Genomic DNA, 20,284 nt, shown 5'->3' with positions numbered 1-20,284 from the left:
CATCAGTCATCGGCTTCATTAATAAGTGCATTAACCACGTCGTCCCCACAGTGACCGCACGTACATATCCCAACCAAAAGCCATAGATTACAGGCAACATCCGCACTGAGCTAAAGCCTAGAGCTGCCGCTTTCAAGGAGCGGGACACTAATCCGGACATTTATAAGAAATCACGCTCCGACCTCCAACGAGCCATCAAACGGGCAAACCGTCAATACCAGACGAAGATCGAATCCTACTAATCCGTCTCTGACACTCAACAGATGTGGCAGGGCTTGCAAACTATCATGGATTAAAAAGAGAAACCCAGCAGGGAGCAGCCCAGTGACGCGACCCTACCAAACGAGCTAAATGCCTTCTATGCTCGCTTCGAGGCAAGCAACACTGAACCATGCATGAGAGCAAAAGCTGTTCGGACGACTGTGTGATCTCTTTCTCCGTTGTGATGTAAGCAAGACCTTAAAACAGGTTAACATTTTCATTGCCGCGGGGCCAGACAGAAAACCACAATGCTTACTCAGAGCATGCACTGACCAGCTGGCAAGTGGCTTCACTGACATTTTCAACCCAGCCTAACTTCTTTCAAATGGACCACCATAGTCCCTGTGCCCAAGAACGTGAAGGTAACCTGCCTAAGCTCCCCACCATCCAGAACTTCTATACCAAGCGATTTCTGAAGAAGGCAAAAAAAATGTAGACTCCAGCCACCCAAGCCATACACTGTTCTCTCTGCTACCGCTCGGCAAGCAGTACCAGTGCACCAAGTCTGGAACCAGCAGGACCCTGAACAGCTTCTACCTCCAAGCCATAAGACTGCTAAACAAGGCTGCTACATAGCCAATCAAAGGGCTAACCGGACTACCTGCGTTTACCCTGTTTTTTACTTTCTTGCAATAACTCTATACACACACACTGGACTCTACCCACACGTACTTACACCCCAACACACACACACACGCACACGCACACATACACATACACACACACAGTACACACCCAGTACATACGCCCACAATCAAATAACATGCACACACATACACTACATTACCAAAACTGTGTGAACAACTCATTCCAAAATCATGGCCATAAATATGGAGTTTGTCCCCCTTTTGCTGCGGCAGGTAGCCTAGTGGTTAGAGCATTGGACTAGTAATCGAAAGGTTGCAAGATTGAATCCCCGAGCTGACAAGGTAAAAATCTGTTGTTCTGCCCCTGAACAAGGCAGATAACCCACTGTTCCTAGTCTGTCATTGAAAATAAGAATTTGTTCTTAACTGACTTGCCAAGTTAAATAAAGGTAAAAAAATAAATAAAAAAATTGTCATCTATGATTCTCCGAATGATATTTTAAAAGAGGAAGCTAATTATTTTAGGCAAACGTTCTCTATTCCGTCTCATCGTCTCCCACTGCATGAAGATTACGGTAAGGAATTCTTTCCAAATAATATAAAAAATGGAAAATTAACAAATGTACAGAAAGATCAGTGCGAAGGCCAAATTACAGAGGAATAACTTTTTGAGGCTATTAAATCCTTTCAGTCTGGAAAAACCCCAGGGCTTGATGGCATACCGGTAGAGGTATATCAAGTATTTTTTGATATACTAAAAGCTCCATTGTTAGATTGTTTTAACTACTCCTACAGAAATGGTAGTCTGTCAGGTACTCAGCAGGAAGGTCTGATTTCTCTATTATTAATACAAGAAGAAATAGTACTGTTAGGAGATCTGGAGAGACCGAGTCAGTCAATTACTAATACTCTTAGTAAAAGTATTTATCTTCAACATGCAATCTGTAGATTCTATTCGATTAGATAGATTGAAATTGTACGTTAAACATCATAGCATAGTTGAAAGATATGTGTTGCGTAGAAACACGAAGTGGGTGGCCAGCAGAGATAGATGGGATGGGCTGAGGGAAGCTGAGGGTTGGTATGTGGAATTGGAGACAAGTGGGAGTGGAGTTGCTGTGTGAGAGAGAGAATGATGGTCAAAAGTCTAAATAAAACATAATAAAAGTACATTTGAATGACACTAAGTGGCAGTGTTTTTACAACTAATGCCGGTTTGCCTGAGGCTGATGCCATGCAGCTGTTTGTACACATGCACATACACACACTCTCATTCAAATAAACACATACAAGAACACACACATACATGTAATAGTGCAGGACATGCACACAAACATATACAGTTGGCATTGCTGTTATGATTTCAGTTGTCCTTGATGTCCTTTGTTTTAAATGTTTAATTTTTTTTGCATTGTTGTTTGCTGTTTTCTTCTGTCTTTTCCTTTTTTCTCTTTAGTTCATTCTCTTGGTTGTTGGTGCATTGGGGGGTTCTTGGGGTTGGGGAATGGAACTAATTGTATATTTATTTATTTTTTCCGGAGGGAGGGACTGTGGGAGGGGTCTCGAATGGTTGAGGGACAGCTATTGGGGAACTGTGGGGGGGATCTTGGAGGGTTCGGGTTTCACAAGATTGTGATCATGAAATAGGAAACTATGACATATATTTTATATCACTATCATGCACACGCACCCTCACACATAAGGATGGCTCTGTTGCGGAAAGACTGATACATGTTTGATAGTGTCTTGATGCTGTATTGTTTGTCCTTCATGTTCTAATACTTTAATGTTACCCCTTCCTTGTGTTTTTTGAAATAAATAATCAATAAAACATTTAAAAATTAAATAACAGCCTTCCACTAGATGTTGGAACATTGCTGCCGGGAATGGCTTCCATTCAGCCACGAGCATTAGTGTGGTCAGCCACTGATGTTGGACGATTAAGCTTGGCTCGCAGTCGGCATTCCAATTCATCCCAAAAGTGTTCGATGGGGTTGAGGTCAGGGCTCTGTGCAGACCAGTCAAATTCTTCCACACCGATCTCGACAAACCATTTCCGTATGGACCTCGCTTTGTGCACAGGGGCATTGTCATGCTGAAACAGGGAAAGGTCTTCCCCAAACTGTTGCCTCAAAGTTGGAAGCACAGAATCATCTAGACTGTTAATGTATGCTGTAGCGTTAAGAATTAGCTTCACTGGAACTAAGGGGCCTAGCCCGAACCATGAAAAACAGCCCCAGACCATTAATCCAAAACTTTACAGTTGACACTATGCATTCGGGCAGGTAGCATTCTTCTGGCAACCGCCAAACCCAGATTCGTCCGTTAGACTGACAGATGGTGAAGCATAATTCTTCACTGCAGAGAACACGTTTCCATTGCTCTGAAGTACAATGGCGGCGAGCTTTACACCACTCCAGCTGACACTTGGCATTGCACATGGTGATCTTAGGCTTGGAAACCCATTTTAAGAAGCTCCTGACAAACAGTTATTGTGCTGACGTTGCTTCCAGAGGCAGTTTGGAACTTGGTAGTGAATGTTGCAATGGAGGACAGACTTTTATATATATACAGTTGAAGTCGGAAGTTTACATACAGTTAGGTTGGACTCATTAAAACTAGTTTTTCAACCACTCCCCAAATTTCTTGTTAACAAACTATAGTTTTGGCAAGTCGGTTAGGACATCTACTTTGTGCATGACACAAGTAATTTTTCAAACAATTGTTTACATAAAGATTATTTCACTTATTATTCACTGTATCACAATTCCATTGGGTCAGAAGTTTACATACACTAAGTTGACTGTGCCTTTAAACAGCTTGGACATTTTGAGAGAATTGGAGGAGTACCTGTGGATGTATTTCAACGCCTACCTTCAAACTCAGTGCCTCTTTGCTTGACATCATGGAAAATCAAAAGAAATCAGCCAAGACCTCAGAAAAGAAATTGAAGACCTACACAAGTCTGGTTCATCCTTGGGAGCAATTTCCAAATGCCTGAAGGTACCACGTTCATCTGTACAAACAATAGTACGCAAGTATAAACACCATGTGACCATGCAGCCGTCATACCGCTCAGGAAGGAGACGCGTTCTGTCTCCTAGAAATTAACGTACTTTGGTGCAAAAAGAGAAAATCAATCCCAGAACTTTTTTTTACCTTTATTTAACTAGGCAAGTCAGTTAAGAACAAATTCTTACTTTCAATGGCAGCCTAGGAACAGTGGGTTAACTGCCTGTTCAGGCAGATTTGTACCTTGTCTGCTCTGGGATTTGAACTTGCAACCTTTTGGTTACTAGTCCAACGCTCTAACCACTAGGCTACCCTGCCGCCCCAAGATGCTGGAGGAAACAGGTACAAAAGTATCTATATCAACAGTAAAACGATTCCTATATCGACATAACCTGAAAGGCCGCTCAGCAAGGAAGAAGCCACTGCTCCAAAACCGCCATAAAAAAGCCAGACTACGGTTTGCAACTGCACATGGGGACCAAGATCGTACTTTCTGTTCTGATGAAACAAAAATAGAACTGTTTGGCCATAATGACCATCGTTATGTTTGGAGGAAAGAGGGGGAGGCTTGCAAGCCGAAGAACACCATCCCAACCGTGAAGCACAGGGGTGGCGGCATCATGTTGTGGTGGTGCTTTCCTGCAGGAGGGACTGGTACACTTCACAAAATAGATGGCATCATGAGGGAGGAAAATTATGTGGATATATTGAAGCAAAATCTCAAGACATTGGTCAGGAAGTTAAAGCTTGGTCGCAAATGGGTCTTCCAAATGGACAACAACCCCAAGCATACTTCCAATGTTGTGGCAAAATGGCTTAAGGACAACAAAGTCAAGGTATTGGAGTGGCCATCACAAAGCCCTGACCTCAATCCCATAGAACATTTGCAGGCAGAACTGAAAAAGCATGTGCAAGCAAGGAGGCCTACAAACCTGACTCAGTTACACCAGCTCTGTCAGGAGGAATGGGCCAAAATTCACCCAACTTATTGTGGGAAGCTTGTGGAAGGCTACCCAAAACGTTTGACCAAAGTTAAACAATTTAAAGGCAATGCTACCAAATACTAATTGAGTGTATGTAAACTTCTGACCCACTGGGAATGTGATGAAAGCAATACAAGCTGAAATAAATCATTCTCTCCTCTATTATTCTGACATTTCACATTCTTAAAATAAAATGGGGATCCTAACTGACCTAAGACAGGGAATTTTTACTAGGATTAAATGTCAGGAATTGTGAAAAACTGAGTTTAAATGTATTTGGTCAAGGTGCATGTAAACTTCTGACTTCAACTGTATAGTGTACATACTGGTGCCACACACACACTTTCACACATTCACATTCACACTCACCACATATGCTGCTGTTACTAATCCATACACTGCTGCTACAGCGCGGTCTATTATCTATCCCTTTGCTTAGTCACTTTGCCCTTACCTATATGTACATAGCTACCTCAATTACCTCGTAACACTGCACATCGACTCGGTACTGGTACTCCCTGTATATAGCAATGTTATTTTTACTCGTTATTGTTATTCATTATTTATTCCTCGCGTCACTATTTCTGTTTTATATTTTTTATCTTTAACTCTGCAGTGTTGGAAAAGGACCCATAAGTAAGCATTTCACTGTTAGTCTACACTTGTTGTTCACAAAGCAAATAAAATTTGATTTGATTAAATAGTGGAAATACACTATATATCTATGTCCCTAAAAACAATCAGTGAGTTGCAGCAGAAGATGGTGTTTTAGGGGAGAGAAAGGGGTGGATTGATCAATATTTCAAAGCGGTCTGGAAACACTGTTCAAAAGGCAGGCTAAGGCTCCTCTGAGAGAGCGAAAGAGAGCGAGAGGGAGAGAGAGCAAGAGAGAGCGAGAGGGAGAGAGCAAGAGAGAGCAAGCGAGAGCGAGAGAAAGAGCAGACCTTTGTTTGTAGATGGCACGGTGGCAGAGAGGATTGTTACCCACTCATCTACAGTGAAACAAGAATTGGGTAAGGCCAGATTCCATCAACCAACCACAGATAGTTTACAGTTTTTAACAGTTTAACAATCAACATGAAGATCCATTTAGGACTAGGTGATATGGCCTAAAAATCATATATCAATTATTTTTTACTTATAGGCAATTCACGATATACACTACCGTTCAAAACTTTGGGGTCACTTATAAATGTCCTTGTTTTTTAAAGAAAATCACCTTTTTTGTCCATTAAAATAACATCAAATTGATCAAAAATACAGTGTAGACATTGTTAATGTTGTAAATGACTATTGTAGCTGGAATGTTTAATGGAATATCTACATAGGCGTACAGAGGCCCATTATCAGAAACCATCACTCCTGTGTTCCAATGAAACGTTGTGTTAGCTAATCCAAGTTTATCATTTTAAAAGGCTGATTTGATCAATAGAAAACCCTTTTGCAATTATGTTAGCACAGCTGAAAACTGTTGTTCGGATTAAAGAAGCAATAAAACTGTCTTTCTTTAGACTTGTTGAGTATCTGGAGCATCAGCATTTGTGGGTTCGATTACAGGCTCAAAATGGGCAAAAACAAAGAACTTTCTTCTGAAATTCATCAGTCTATTCTTGTTCTGAGAAATGAAGGCTATTCCATGCGAGAACTTTCCAAGAAACCGAAGATCTCGTACAATGCTGTGTACTACTACCTTCACAGAACAGCGCAAACTGGCTCTAACCAGAGTAGAAAGAGGAGTGGGAGGCCCCGGTGCACAACTGAGCAAGAGGACAAGTACATTAGTGTGTCTAGTTTGAGAAACAGACGCCTCACAAGATCTCAACTGGCAGCTTTATTAAACAGTATCCACAAAACACCAGTCTCAACGTCAACTAGAGGTCGACCGATTAATCGGAATTGGCGATTAATTAGGGACGATTTCAAGTTTTCTTAACAATCGGAAATCGGTATTTTTGGACGCCGATTTGGCCGATTTATTATATATTTTTTACCTTTATTTAACTAGGCAAGTCAGTTAAGAACACATTCTTATTTTCAATGACGGCCTAGGAACGGTGGGTTAACTGCCTTGTTCAGGGGCAGAACGACAGATTTTTACCTTGTCAGCTCGGGGATTCAATCTTGCAACCTTATGGTTAACTAGTCCAACGCTCTAACCACCTGCTTTACATTGCACTCTACGAGGAGCCTGCCTGTTACGCGAATGCAGTAAGAAACCAAGGTAAGTTGCTAGCTAGCATTAAACTTATCTTATAAAAAACAATCAATCATAATCAGTAATTAACTACACATGGTTGATGATATTACTAGTTTATCTAGCCTGTCCTGCGTTGCATATAATCGCTTAGGTACACGTTGCTCCAACCATAAACACCAATGCCTTTCTTAAAATCAATACACAAGTATATATTTTTAAACCTGCATATTTAGTTAACCTGTTAGGGCTAGGGGGCAGTATTGACACGGCCGGATAAAAAACGTACCCGATTTAATCTGGTTACTACTCCTGCCCAGTAACTAGAATATGCATATAATTATTGGCTTTGGATAGAAAACACCCTAAAGTTTCTACAACTGTTTGAATGGTGTCTGTGAGTATAACAGAACTCATATGGCAGGGCAAAACCTGAGAAGATTCCATGCAGGAAGTGGCCTGTCTGACAAATTGTGTTTCATCTTGGCTCTTTTTATTGAAGACTGAGGATCTTTGCAATAACGTGACACTTCCTACGGCTCCCATAGGCTCTCAGAGCCCGGGAAAAAGCTGAACGATATCGAGGCAGGCTCTGGCTGAAACACATTATCGCTTTTGGCAAGTGGCCGATCAGAGTACTATGGGCTTAGGCGCGTGCCCGAGTCGACCGAATGCTTTATTTTCTTTCGTCTGTTTACCTAAACGCAGATTCCCGGTCGGAATATTATCGCTTTTTTATGAGAAAAATGGCATAAAAATTGATTTTAAACAGCGGTTGACATGCTTCGAAGTACGGTAAGGGAATACTTAGAATTTTTTTGTCACGAATTGCGCCATGCTCGTCACCCTTATTTACCCTTTCGGATAGTGTCTTGAACGCACGAACAAAACGGCGCTGTTTGGATATAACTATGGATTATTTTGAACCAAACCAACATTTGTTATTGAAGTAGAAGTCCTGGGAGTGCATTCTGACGAAGACAGCAAAGGTAATAACATTTTACTTATAGTAAATCTGACTTTGATGAGTGCTAAACTTGCTGGGTGTCTAAATAGCTAGCCCTGTGATGCCGGGCTATCTACTGAGAATATTGCAAAATGTGCTTTCACCGAAAAGCTATTTTAAAATCGGACATATCGAGTGCATAGAGGAGTTCTGTATCTATAATTCTTAAAATAATTGTTATGCTTTTTGTGAACGTTTATCGTGAGTAATTTAGTAAATTCACCGGCAGTGTTCGGTGGGAATGCTAGTCACATGCTAGTCACATGCTAATGTAAAAAGCTGGTTTTTGATATAAATATGAACTTGATTGAACAAATCATGCATGTATTGTATAACATAATGTCCTAGGGTTGTGATCTGATGAAGATCATCAAAGGTTAGTGCTACATTTAGCTGTGGTTTGTGTTTATGTGACATTATATGCTAGCTTGAAAAATGGGTGTCTGATTATTTCTGGCTGGGTACTCTGCTGACATAATCTAATGTTTTGCTTTCATTGTAAAGCCTTTTTGAAATCGGACAGTGTGGTTAGATTAACGAGAGTCTTATCTTTAAAATGGTGTAAAATAGTCATATGTTTGAAAAATTGAAGTTTTTGCATTTTTGAGGAATTTGAATAACGCGCCACGGGATTACACTGGCTGTTGAGTAGGTGGGACGCAAGCGTCCCACCTAGCCCATAGAGGTTAATATTGCCTGCTAACATGAATTTCTTTTAACTAGGGAAAATGTGTCACTTCTCTTGCAAATAGAGTCAGGGTATATGCAGCAGTTTGGGCCGCCTGGCTCGTTGCGAACTGTGAAGACTATTTCTTCCTAACAAAGACAGCCGACTTCGCCAAACGCGGGATGATTTAACAAAAGCGCATTTGCGAAAAAAGCACAATCGTTGCACGACTGTACCTAACCATAAACATCAATGCCTTTCTTAAAATCAATACACAGAAGTATATATTTGTCACAGGATCCAACGAAAGTGGCGCTCCTCCTCAGTCGGGCGGCGCTCGGCGGTCGTCGTCGCCGGCCTATTAGCTGCCACCGATTGTTGTTTCTGTGTCTTTAGTTTTGTCTGTCTGTTCCGCACCTGTTTTGTGTCTGTCATTAGTGGGGGCTTATTTAATGTGTGTTTTCAGTTGGGGTTTTGTGCGGGATTGTTTATTATCCACTCAGGACGGTGGGACGTATTTTTGTACGTTGTGTTTCCGACAGTTTTGTCAAAAGATTTACCGGGCTGCGCCTCTTGCCTTTTGTGCCGTGGAATATATACCTTTTGTGTTTTATGGGAATGTGTTTTTCCCAGGCAAACTTTGTGTAGCGCCCTGTGCTTTACGGCCTTTGTGTGTGTCATTTCATTAAAAGACACTCACCTCCAGCACCTCTGTCTCCTGCATCTGATTCCGCCTCTACACCAGTCCAAATCAGTCGTGACAATATTTTTAAACCTGCATATTTAGCTAAAAGAAATCCAGGTTAGCAGGCAATATTAACCAGGTGAAATTGTGTCATTTTGCGTTCATTGCACGCAGTCAGGGTATATGCAACAGTTTGGACCGCCTGGCTCGTTGCGAACTAATTTGCCTGAATTTTACGTAATTATGACATAACATTGAAGGTTTAGACTTAGGGATGCCACCCGTTAGATAAAATACAGAACGGTTCTGTATTTCACTGACAGGAAAAACGTGTTGTTTTCGAGATGATAGTTTCCGGATTCGACCATATTAATGACCTGTGTTATTATGTTATAATTAAGTCTATGATTTGATAGAGCAGTCTGACTGAGCGGTGGTAGGCAACAGCAGGCTCGTAAGCATTCATTCAAAACAGTACTCTCCTGCGTTTGCCAGCAGCCCTTCGCAGTGCATTGTGCTGTTTATGACTACAAGCCTATCAACTCCCAAGATTAGGCTGGTGTAACCGATGTGAAATGGCTAGCTAGTTAGCCGGGTGCGCGCTAATAGCGTTTCAAACGTCACTCGCTCTGAGACTTGGAGTAGTTGTTTCCCTTGCTCTGCATGGGTAACGCTGCTTCGAGGGTGGCTGTTGTCGATGTGTTCCTGGTTCGAGCCCAGGTAGGAGCGAGGAGAGGGACGGAAGCTATTCTGTTACACTGGCAATACTAAAGTGCCTATAAGAACATCCAATAGTCAAAGGTATATGAAATACAAATCGTATAGAGAGAAATAGTCCTATAATTCCTATAATAACTAGAACCTAAAACTTCTTACCTGGGAATATTGAAGACTCATGTTAAAAGGAACCACCAGCTTTCATATGTTCTCATGTTCTGAGCAAGGAACTTAAACGTTAGCTTTTTTACATGGCACATATTGCACTTTTACTTTCTTCTCCAACACTTTGTTTTTGCATTATTTAAACCAAATTGAACATGTTTCATTATTTATTTGAGGCTAAATTGATTTTATTGATGTATTATATTAAGTTAAAATAAGTGTTCATTCAGTATTGTTGTAATTGTCATTATTACAAATAAAAAAAATAAAAAAACAGCAGATTAATCGGTACCCGGCTTTCTTGGTCCTCCAATAATCGGTATTGGTTTTCGATTATTATTATTTTTTGTTAAAGTTACTCTTTAAACACAATGTAGGATAATAGACTATGACTCACCAGCATCTAAATAGCTCAGAGAGACTGTGTTTGTGTGCTCGTGCTTGTGTAACAGTGTAGGTTCCGTCCCTCTCTTCGCCCCAACCCGGGCTCGAACCAGGGACCCTTGCACACATCAACAACTGACACAAAAGCCGCGGCCCCCCACAAAAGCCGCGGCCCTTGTCGCACAAGGGGAACTACTACTTCAGGTCTCAGAGCAAGTGACGTCACCGATAGAAACGCTATTAGCGCGCACCACCGCTAACTAGCTAGCCATTTCACATCGGTTACACTCACCCCCCCTTTGACCTCCTCCTTTTCCGCAGCAACCAACGATCCGGGTCAACAGCATCAATGTAACAGTGTAGGTTCCATCCCTCTCTTCGCCTCAACCCGGGCTCGTCACCGATAGAAACGCTATTAGCGCGCACCACCGCTAACAGCTGATGCTTAAAGTTAGTGAGGGAGATATGAGTCTCCAGCTTCAGTGATTTTTGCAATTCCTTCCAGTCAATGGCAGCAGAGAACTGGAAGGAAAGGCGGCCAAATGAGGAGTTGGCTTTGGGGGTGACCAGTGAAATATACTTGCTGGAGCACGTGCTACGGGTGGGTGCTGCCATGGTGACCAGTGAGCTGAGATAAGGCGGGGCTTTACCTAGCAAAGACATATAGATGACCTGGAGCCAGTGGGTTTGGCGACGAATATGAAGCGAGGGCCAGCCAACGAGAGCATACAGGTCGCAGTGGTGGGTAGTATATGGGGCTTTGGTGACAAAATGGATGGCACTGTGATAGACTGCATCCAATTTGCTGAGTAGAGTGTGGGTGGCTATTTTGGAAATGACATCGCCGAAGTCAAGGATCAGTAGGATAGTCAGTTTTACGAGGGTATGTTTGGCAGCGTGAGTGAAGGATGCTTTGTTGCGAAATAGGAAGCCGATTCTAGATTTAATTTTGGATTGGCGATGCTTAATGTGAGTCTGGAAGGAGAGTTTACAGTCTAACCAGACACCTAGGTATTTGTAGTTTGTCCACATATTCTAAGTCAGAACCGTCCAGAGTAGTGATGCTAGACGGGCGGGCAGGTGCGGGCAGCGATCGGGTGAAGAGCATCCATTTAGTTTTACTGGCATTTAAGAGCAGTTGGAGGCCACGGAAGGAGAGTTGTATGGCATTGTATTGGGGTTGAGAGTTACCCTTTAAGTCAGGGATGTCAAACTTATTCCATGGAGGCCCGAGTGTCTGCAGGGTTTTAGGTTTTCCTTTCAATTAAGACTTGGACAACCAGGTGAGGGGAGTTCCTTACGAATTAGTGACCTTAATTCATCAATCAAGTACAACGGAGGAGTGAAAACCCACAGACTCTCGGCCCTCCGTGGAATGAGTTTGGCACATGCTTTAAGTCATCAGATGCAATTTCACAGAACATATGTGCATTAATTCTTTACAATAGATAAATGAAGGGTCCAGTCTTTGCTCATGTTCTCCACAGAAGTGGGTGACAGCAGGCATATGATGCACCTACCACTGAGGTTGACGAGTTGAATGAGAATGATATTGATCATGTTAATAAACAGACAGCAATGCAACAACGATTAAACAGAGACTCAATGCATGTATTCTGCACATTGAGAGATTAATAGTTGTATGAATTCAGTAAGTGCTAGTTCTGTAACATGACACAATATGACCTATCCATTATCTACAGTGAACATTGGGTTCTGTACAATTACATAAGGGGATATTGCGAACTGGAAAACAAACACACACAGTATATGGGTCTTTAATAATTCAGCCATTACTGACCATCTGCAATTGATCTGTGCTATTACCTATTTCATAAACAGTGCTGCCCTCGGCATAATGCATATTAGGGGTCACACACACGGGTGGTACCACAAAGGGGACAATAGCATAAAGGCTCTGTCACGGATCCCTCCGGAACTTTCATCACGCACACCTGGCCCCTATTTCCACTATTTGTATATATGTGCCCTTTATTCACCATGGTGCTGTCGATTATTGTTACAATGTCCATTGGTGCGTGTGTGTACCTGTGCTGTGTGTTTTGGGCTTTTGTTCCCTTGTGGATGCGCAGATGATTACAGGTCTCGTCCCGTGTGTTAATCATTGTGCGCGTGTGTTATTTATTTAAGGTACTCCTCGCTCTTTTGTTTGGGTTTCAACACTGTGCTTTTGTACCGTGTTTGTTTGGACTTCATCCCCGTGCTTTACACGGCATGCCATAATTTGGGCTTAATACAAACCCCTATTACGCATTCCTGCGTCTGTCTCCCGAATCTCTTCATACCAACGTGACAGGCTCTCTCTACCCCGGGCCGAAGTCAAATCCATAATACATTTTCAATAGGGGTGGACGACAGGATGAGGGAGTATGCTTTTTGTTGTCAATTTAAAAAGGGGACATAATGGTAGCTAATGTTATTGGAAATCATAATGAGTAATATAAAGGGTCGGTCATGCATGCAGACATTTCCATCCCAGTAGTAATGGTGAACAAAAATATTTTTAATCCCTCAAGGTCATCAGGGAGGTAATTGGACTGGCCACTCACTGTCCTAGTTGGCAGAGCATAAAATACAATAGCAACTGTTTCAACCCCAAAATGTATGGACAAAGTAGTTGTCTTTCTTAAAATCATCACATTTGATTTGCTAAAGGCTATGCAACAGTATATAACCAACCTACTGTACTTGACTGTGATGTTTTCGTGTTTACCCAATGTTCACAAAAGGGAGCATACCACATTCATCATAACATTATGTGTGTGTTTTTTACATATGGTTCTGAAATACAAAACCTATTGGACTATATACTGTATCTTTCCCAGTCATCCATGAAGTGGCTTCCTCACCTCGATGCACATTATGCTATTCACACAGTGTGCTGCTGCTATGCCATGGAGAAACTAAACGCCTCCAGATTCAAAACATTTGATGTACGCAGTGATTTCTGACTTCATCTTTTCAACTGATAGAGTGACATTTAATGGAGTACTCGGTTGGTTTTCTGCATGACTGACAAGGTGGCCGTGCAATCAGTGAGTTAACTCCAACACAGATCACTGTGAAGCCAATCCTCAGAGAACTGCACAGGATCATAGATAGCCTAGCAGTAAATATAGATCTGGAAGCAAAGCAGAAGCTGAAGATGTTTATATGCATTTGATGACAGTTTATTTCCTAGATGCATTCCAAGATGGCGTAGCAGTCAGACATCTTTGTCCTGTCGTGTCCCTTGTATATATCTTTTCACATATTTTTTTTCACATATCTTTTTTAAATATTTTCCTAAACCTCAACTTCTAAATACTCTCCTGCAACCCGCCTCATCCAATGTTGCGTGGATCTGTTTTTTTTCTAAAGTATTTCTATTTACCTCGGATCTGGAATCCCTCAACTGAAGCTAGCCAGCTAAGTTAACTACCTACCAGCTATCAGTCAGCAAACCACTGCTAGCGGTCATCAGCTAACCTTTAGCTCGAAAAACTCTCGCCAGTTCGAACAATGTGACTCAAACCAGAGCATAACGGACATATTATTATTTTTAAAAAATTCCCCCCATATCCCAGGATTCCTACCACAAACTCTAAACATTTTAATATGGATCTTCGCAACTAGCTAACCGCAATCCCGGGTGTCTACTCCTGGCTAGCGTTTCCATCCCGGAGCAAGCACCAATTAGCCTGAAGCTAGCCCGGCCAGGGCTCCTGTGCTACTACCGAAGCCCACTCCTGGGCTACAATATCCGGACCCCTTCTACTGCCGGTACGGGGCACGGAACCCCGCCGAACCTTCTACGACTGGAATACCGACATAATCTGCCCGAGGATTCCAACAGGCCCCTCAGGCGCGACGTCCGCTGAAGGCCCATTCTGCTAACCGCGGCCTACTAGCTACCTAGAGCTACATGAAACCCTACTAATTCCACGACTGGTCTATCGACGTCACCGCACGAAGAGGCAAAAACAGACTTACCCCCATCGTGACGTCCCCCAAAGGCAAACTTGCTAGCCCCGGTCTGTTAACTGCTAGCTTGCTTGCCCCGGTATGCTAACTGCTAGCTTGCTTGCCCCGGTCTGCTAACTGCTAGCTTGCCAGCCCCGGTCTGCTAACGGCTAGCTTGTTTAGCCCCGGCCTACTAACTGTTAGCTTGTTAGCTACGGCCTGCTAACTGTCTGAACCGCCGTGTCCCCAGTCAGCCCAACCACTCACTGAACCCATATGTTCACTTGGCTACGCATGCCTCTCTCTAATATCAATATGCCTCGTCCATTACTGTCCTGGCTAGTGATTACTGTCTTATTTCACTGTAGAGCCTCTAGCCCTGCTCAATATGCCTTAACCAACCATGTTGTTCCACCTCCTACATCTGTGATTACATCATCTGGTATAAACGTCTCTAGAGACTATATTTCTCTCATCATTACATTTTACATTTTAGTCATTTAGCAGACGCTCTTATCCAGAGCGACTTACAGTAGTGAATGCATACATTTCATACATTTTTCTTCTTCTTTTTCTTCCCCTCATTACTCAATGACTAGGTTTACCTCCAATGTACTCACATCCTACCTTACCTTTGTCTGTACACTATGCCTTGAATCTATGCTATCATGCCCAGAAACCTAATCCTTTTACTCTCTGTTCCGAACGTGCTAGACGGCCAGTTCGTATAGCCTTTAGCAGTACCATTATCCTACTTCTCCTCTGTTCCTCTGGTGATGTGGAGGTTAATCCAGGTCCTGCAGTGCCTAGCTCCACTCCCACTCCCCAGGTGCTCTCATTTGTTGACTTCTGTAAACGTAAAAGCCTTGGTTTCATGCATGTTAACATTAGAAGTAATTATCGAGGTTAGCTAGCCAGCTATTTTCATCCGCCGCGACGCCGTTCTCCAAACTTAGTCAACACTTAGTCAACACTGCTAGCTAGCCAACTTCTACCGACTAGCAGCACTGTAGAAACTAATACATTACAACGGAACGATTTGATTACTGTAGTGTTAGCTAGCTACATAGTTGTCTTTGCTGTCTTTGTATCTAAGATAATTGTGTAGTTTTAGAGTAATTACCGAGGTTAGCTAGCCAGCTATTTTCGTCCGCCGCGACGCCGTTCTCCAAACTTAGTCAACACACCTAGTCAACATCAAACCCACTGCTAGCTAGCCAACCTTTACTGACTAGCAGCACTGTAGAAACGAATACATTACAACGGAACGATTAGATGACTGTAGTGTTAGCTAGCTACATAGTTGTCTTTGTCATAGTTTGATAATTGTGTAGTTTAGAGTGATTATCGAGGTTAGCTAGCCAGCTATTTTCGTCCTCCGCGACGCCATTTTCCAAACCTAGCCAACTTTTACTGACGAGCAGCATTGTAGAAACTAAATACATTACAAAGGAACGTCTTGATTAGTGTTATGTTAGCTAGCTACATAGTTGCCTTTGTATCATGATAAAGGTGTAGTACTGAAACTATCGAGGTTACCTAGCCAGCTACACTTTCAAACAAAGTCAACAACGCAGCCACTGCTAGCTAGCCTACTTCACCAGCCAGCAGTACTGTATCATTTTAGTCAATAAGATTTTTGCAACGTAAGCTTAACTTTCTGAACATTCGAGACGTGTAGTCCACTTGTCATTCCAATCTCCTTTGCATTAGCGTAGCCTCTTCTGTAGCCTGTCAACTATGTGTCTGTCTATCCCTGTTCTCTCCCCTCTGCACAGGCCATACAAACGCTTCACACCGCGTGGCCACTGCCACTCTAACCTGCCACACTGCCACTCTAACCAGCGCGCACGACCCACGTGGGGTTCCAGGTCTCCGGCAGCCCCTGGAACTGCCGGTCTGCGGCCAACAAGGCAGAGTTCATCTCAGCCTATGGTACCCTCCAGTCCCTCGACTTCTTGGCGCTGACGGAAACATGGATTACCACAGATAACACTGCTACTCCTACTGCTCTCTCCTCGTCTGACCACGTGTTCTCGCATACCCCGAGAGCATCTGGCCAGCGGGGTGGTGGCACTGGAATCCTCATCTCTCCCAAGTGGACATTCTCTCTTTCTCCCCTGACCCATCTGTCTATCTCCTCCTTTGAATTCCATGCTGTCACAGTTACCAGCCCATTCAAGCTTAACATCCTTATCATTTATCGCCCTCCAGGTTCCCTTGGAGAGTTCATCAATGAGCTTGACAAGTTCCTTTCCTGAGGATGGCTCACCTCTCACAGTTCTGAGCGACTTTAACCTCCCCACGTCTACCTTTGACTCATTCCTCTCTGCCTCCTTCTTTCCACTCCTCTCCTCTTTTGACCTCACCCTCTCACCTTCCCTCCCGACTCACAAGGCAGGCAATACGCTTGACCTCATCTTTACTAGATGCTGTTCTTCCACTAATCTCATTTCAACTCCCCTCCAAGTCTCCGACCACTACCTTGTATCCTTTTCGCTCTCGCTCTCCTCCAACACTTCTCACTCTGCCCCTACTCGGATGGTATTGCGCCGTCGCAACCTTCGCTCTCTCTCTCCCGCTACTCTCTCCCCTTCCATCCTATCATCTCTTCCCTCTGCTCAAACCTTCTCCAACCTATCTCCTGATTCTGCCTCCTCAACCCTCCTCTCCTCCCTTTCTGCATCCTTTGACTCTCTATGTCCCCTATCCTCCAGGCCGGCTCGGTTCTCCCCTCCTGCTCCGTGGCTCGACGACTCATTGCGAGCTCACAGAACAGGGCTCCGGGCAGCCGAGCGGAAATGGAGGAAAACTCGCCTCCCTGCGGACCTGGTATCCTTTCAATCCCTCCTCTCTCCATTTTCCTCTTCTGTTTCTGCTGCTAAAGCCACTTTCTACCACTCTGAATTCCAAGCATCTGCCTCTAACCCTAGGAAGCTCTTTGCCACCTTCTCCTCCCTCCTGAATCCTCCCCCCACCTCTCAGCGGATGACTTCGTCAACCATTTTGAAAAGAAGGTTGACGACATCCGCTCCTCGTTTGTTAAGTCAAACGTCACCGCTGGTCCACTTTCTACCACTGGTCCTGCTCACATTGCCCTACCCTATGCTTTGACCTCTTTCTCCCCTCTCTCTCCAGATGAAACCTTGCGACTTGTGACGGCCGGCCGCCCAACAACCTGCCCGCTTGACCCTATCCCCTCCTCTCTCCTCCAGACCATTTCCGGAGACCTTTTCCCTTATCTCGCATCGTTCATCAACTCATCCTTGACCACTGGATACGTCCCTTCCGTCCTCAAGAGAGCGAGAGTTGCACCCCTTCTCAAAAAACCTACACTCGATCCCTCCGATGTCAACAACTACAGACCAGTATCCCTTCTTTCTTTTCTCTCCAAAACTCTTGAGCGTCCCGTCCTTGGCCAGCTCTCTTGCTATCTCTCTCAGAATGACCTTCTTGATCCAAATCAGTCAGGTTTCAAGACTGGTCATTCAACTGAGACTGCTCTTCTCTGTGTCACGGAGGTTCTCCGCACTGCTAAAGCTAACTCTCTCTCCTCTGCTCTCATCCTTCTAGACCTATCTGCTGCCTTTGATACTGTGAACCACCAGATCCTCCTCTCCACCCTCTCCGAGTTGGGCATCTCCGGTGCGGCCCATGCTTGGATTGCGTCCTACCTGACAGGTCGCTCCTACCAGGTGGCGTGGCGAGAATCTGTCTCCGCACCACGTGCTCTCACCACTGGTGTCCCCCAGGGCTCTGTTCTAGGCCCTCTCCTATTCTCACTATACACCAAGTCACTTGGCTCTGTCATATCCTCACATGGTCTCTCCTATCATTGCTATGCAGACGACACACAATTAATCTTCTCCTTTCCCCCTTCTGATAACCAAGTGGCGAATTGCATCTCTGCATGTCTGGCAGACATATCAGTGTGGATGACGGATCACCACCTCAAGCTGAACCTCGGCAAGACGGAGCTGCTTTTCCTCCCGGGGAAGGACTGCCCGTTCCATGATCTCGCCATCACGGTTGACAACTCCATTGTGTCCTCCTCCCAGAGTGCTAAGAACCTTGGCGTGACACTGGACAACACCCTGTCGTTCTCCACTAACATCAAGGCGGTGACCCGATCCTGTAGGTTCATGCTCTACAACATTCGCAGAGTACGACCCTGCCTCACACAGGAAGCGGCGCAGGTCCTAATCCAGGCACTTGTCATCTCCCGTCTGGATTACTGCAACTCGCTGTTGGCTGGGCTCCCTGCCTGTGCCATTAAACCCCTCCAACTCATCCAGAACGCCGCAGCCCGTCTGATGTTCAACCTTCCCAAGTTCTCTCACGTCACCCCGCTCCTCCGCTCTCTCCACTGGCTTCCAGTTGAAGCTCGCATCCGCTACAAGACCATGGTGCTTGCCTACGGAGCCGTGAGGGGAATGGCACCTCCGTACCTTCAGGCTCTGATCTGTCCCTACACCCAAACGGGGGCACTGCGCTCATCCACCTCTGGCCTGCTGGCCCCCCTACCTCTGAGGAAGCACAGTTCCCGCTCAGCCCATTCAAAACTGTTCGCTGCTCTGGCAGCCCTATGGTGGAACAAGCTCCCTCACGATGCCAGGACAGCGGAGTCAATCACCACCTACCGGAGACACCTGAAACCCCACCTCTTTAAGGAATACCTAGGATAGGACAAAGTAATCCTTCTAACCCCCCCCCCCCCCCCCCCCCAAAAAAAAGATTTAGATGCACTATTGTAAAGTGGTTGTTCCACTGGATATCATAAGGTGAATGCACCAATTTGTAAGTCGCTCTGGATAAGAGCGTCTGCTAAATTACTTAAATGTAAATGTAATTAGAAGCCTACTCCCTGAGTTTGTTTTACTCACTGCTTTAGCACACTCTGCCAACCTGGATGTCTTAGCCATGTCTGAATCCTGGCTTAGAAAAACCACCAAAAACCCTGAAATCTCCATCGCTAACTATAACATATTCCGCCAAGATAGAACTGCCAAAGGGAGCGGTGTTGCAATCTACTGCAAAGATAGCCTGCAGAGTTCTGTATTACTATCCAAGTCTGTACCCAAACAATTCGAGCTTCTACTTCTAAAAATTCACCTTTCAAGAAACAAGTCTCTCACTGTTGCTGCTTGCTATAGACCTCCCTCTGCCCCCAGCTGTGCCCTCGATACCATATATGAATTGATTGCCCCCCATCTATCTTCTGAGCTCGTGCTACTAGGTGACCTAAACTGGGACATGCTTAACACCCCGGCCATCCTACAATCTAAGCTTGATGCCCTCAATCTCACACAAATCATCAATGAACCTACCAGGTACAACCCCAAATCCGTAAACACGGGCACCCTCATAGATGTCATCCTAACTAACTCGCCCTCCAAATACACCTCTGCTGTTTTCAATCAAGATCTCAGCGATCACTGCCTCATTGCCTGCATCCATAATGGGTCTGCGACCGAACGACCACCCCTCATCACTGTCAAACGCTCCCTAAAACACGTCTGCGAGCAGGCCTTTCTAATCGACCTGGCTGGGGTATCCTGGAAATACATTGACCTCATCCCGTCAGTAGATGATGCCTGGCTATTCTTTAATCGTAAATAAGCATGCCGCACTCAAAAAAATGTAGAACTAGGAATAGATAT

The 20,284-nt window shown here is 44.2% G+C and overlaps 1 protein-coding gene across 2 annotated transcripts in view; it reads right to left on the bottom strand.

The window, feature by feature from the left end:
- The window catches only part of LOC106573628 (NT-3 growth factor receptor), a 288,867-nt gene that overhangs the window by 254,772 nt on the left and 13,811 nt on the right, over positions 1-20,284 (bottom strand). The gene's annotated exons all lie outside the window — the stretch shown is intronic.

The sequence above is a fragment of the Salmo salar genome, chromosome 16, assembly GCF_965601325.2.
Source record: "Salmo salar chromosome 16, fSalSal1, whole genome shotgun sequence".
Lineage (NCBI taxonomy): Eukaryota > Metazoa > Chordata > Actinopteri > Salmoniformes > Salmonidae > Salmo > Salmo salar.
This window is presented reverse-complemented; position numbering and strand designations above follow the sequence as displayed.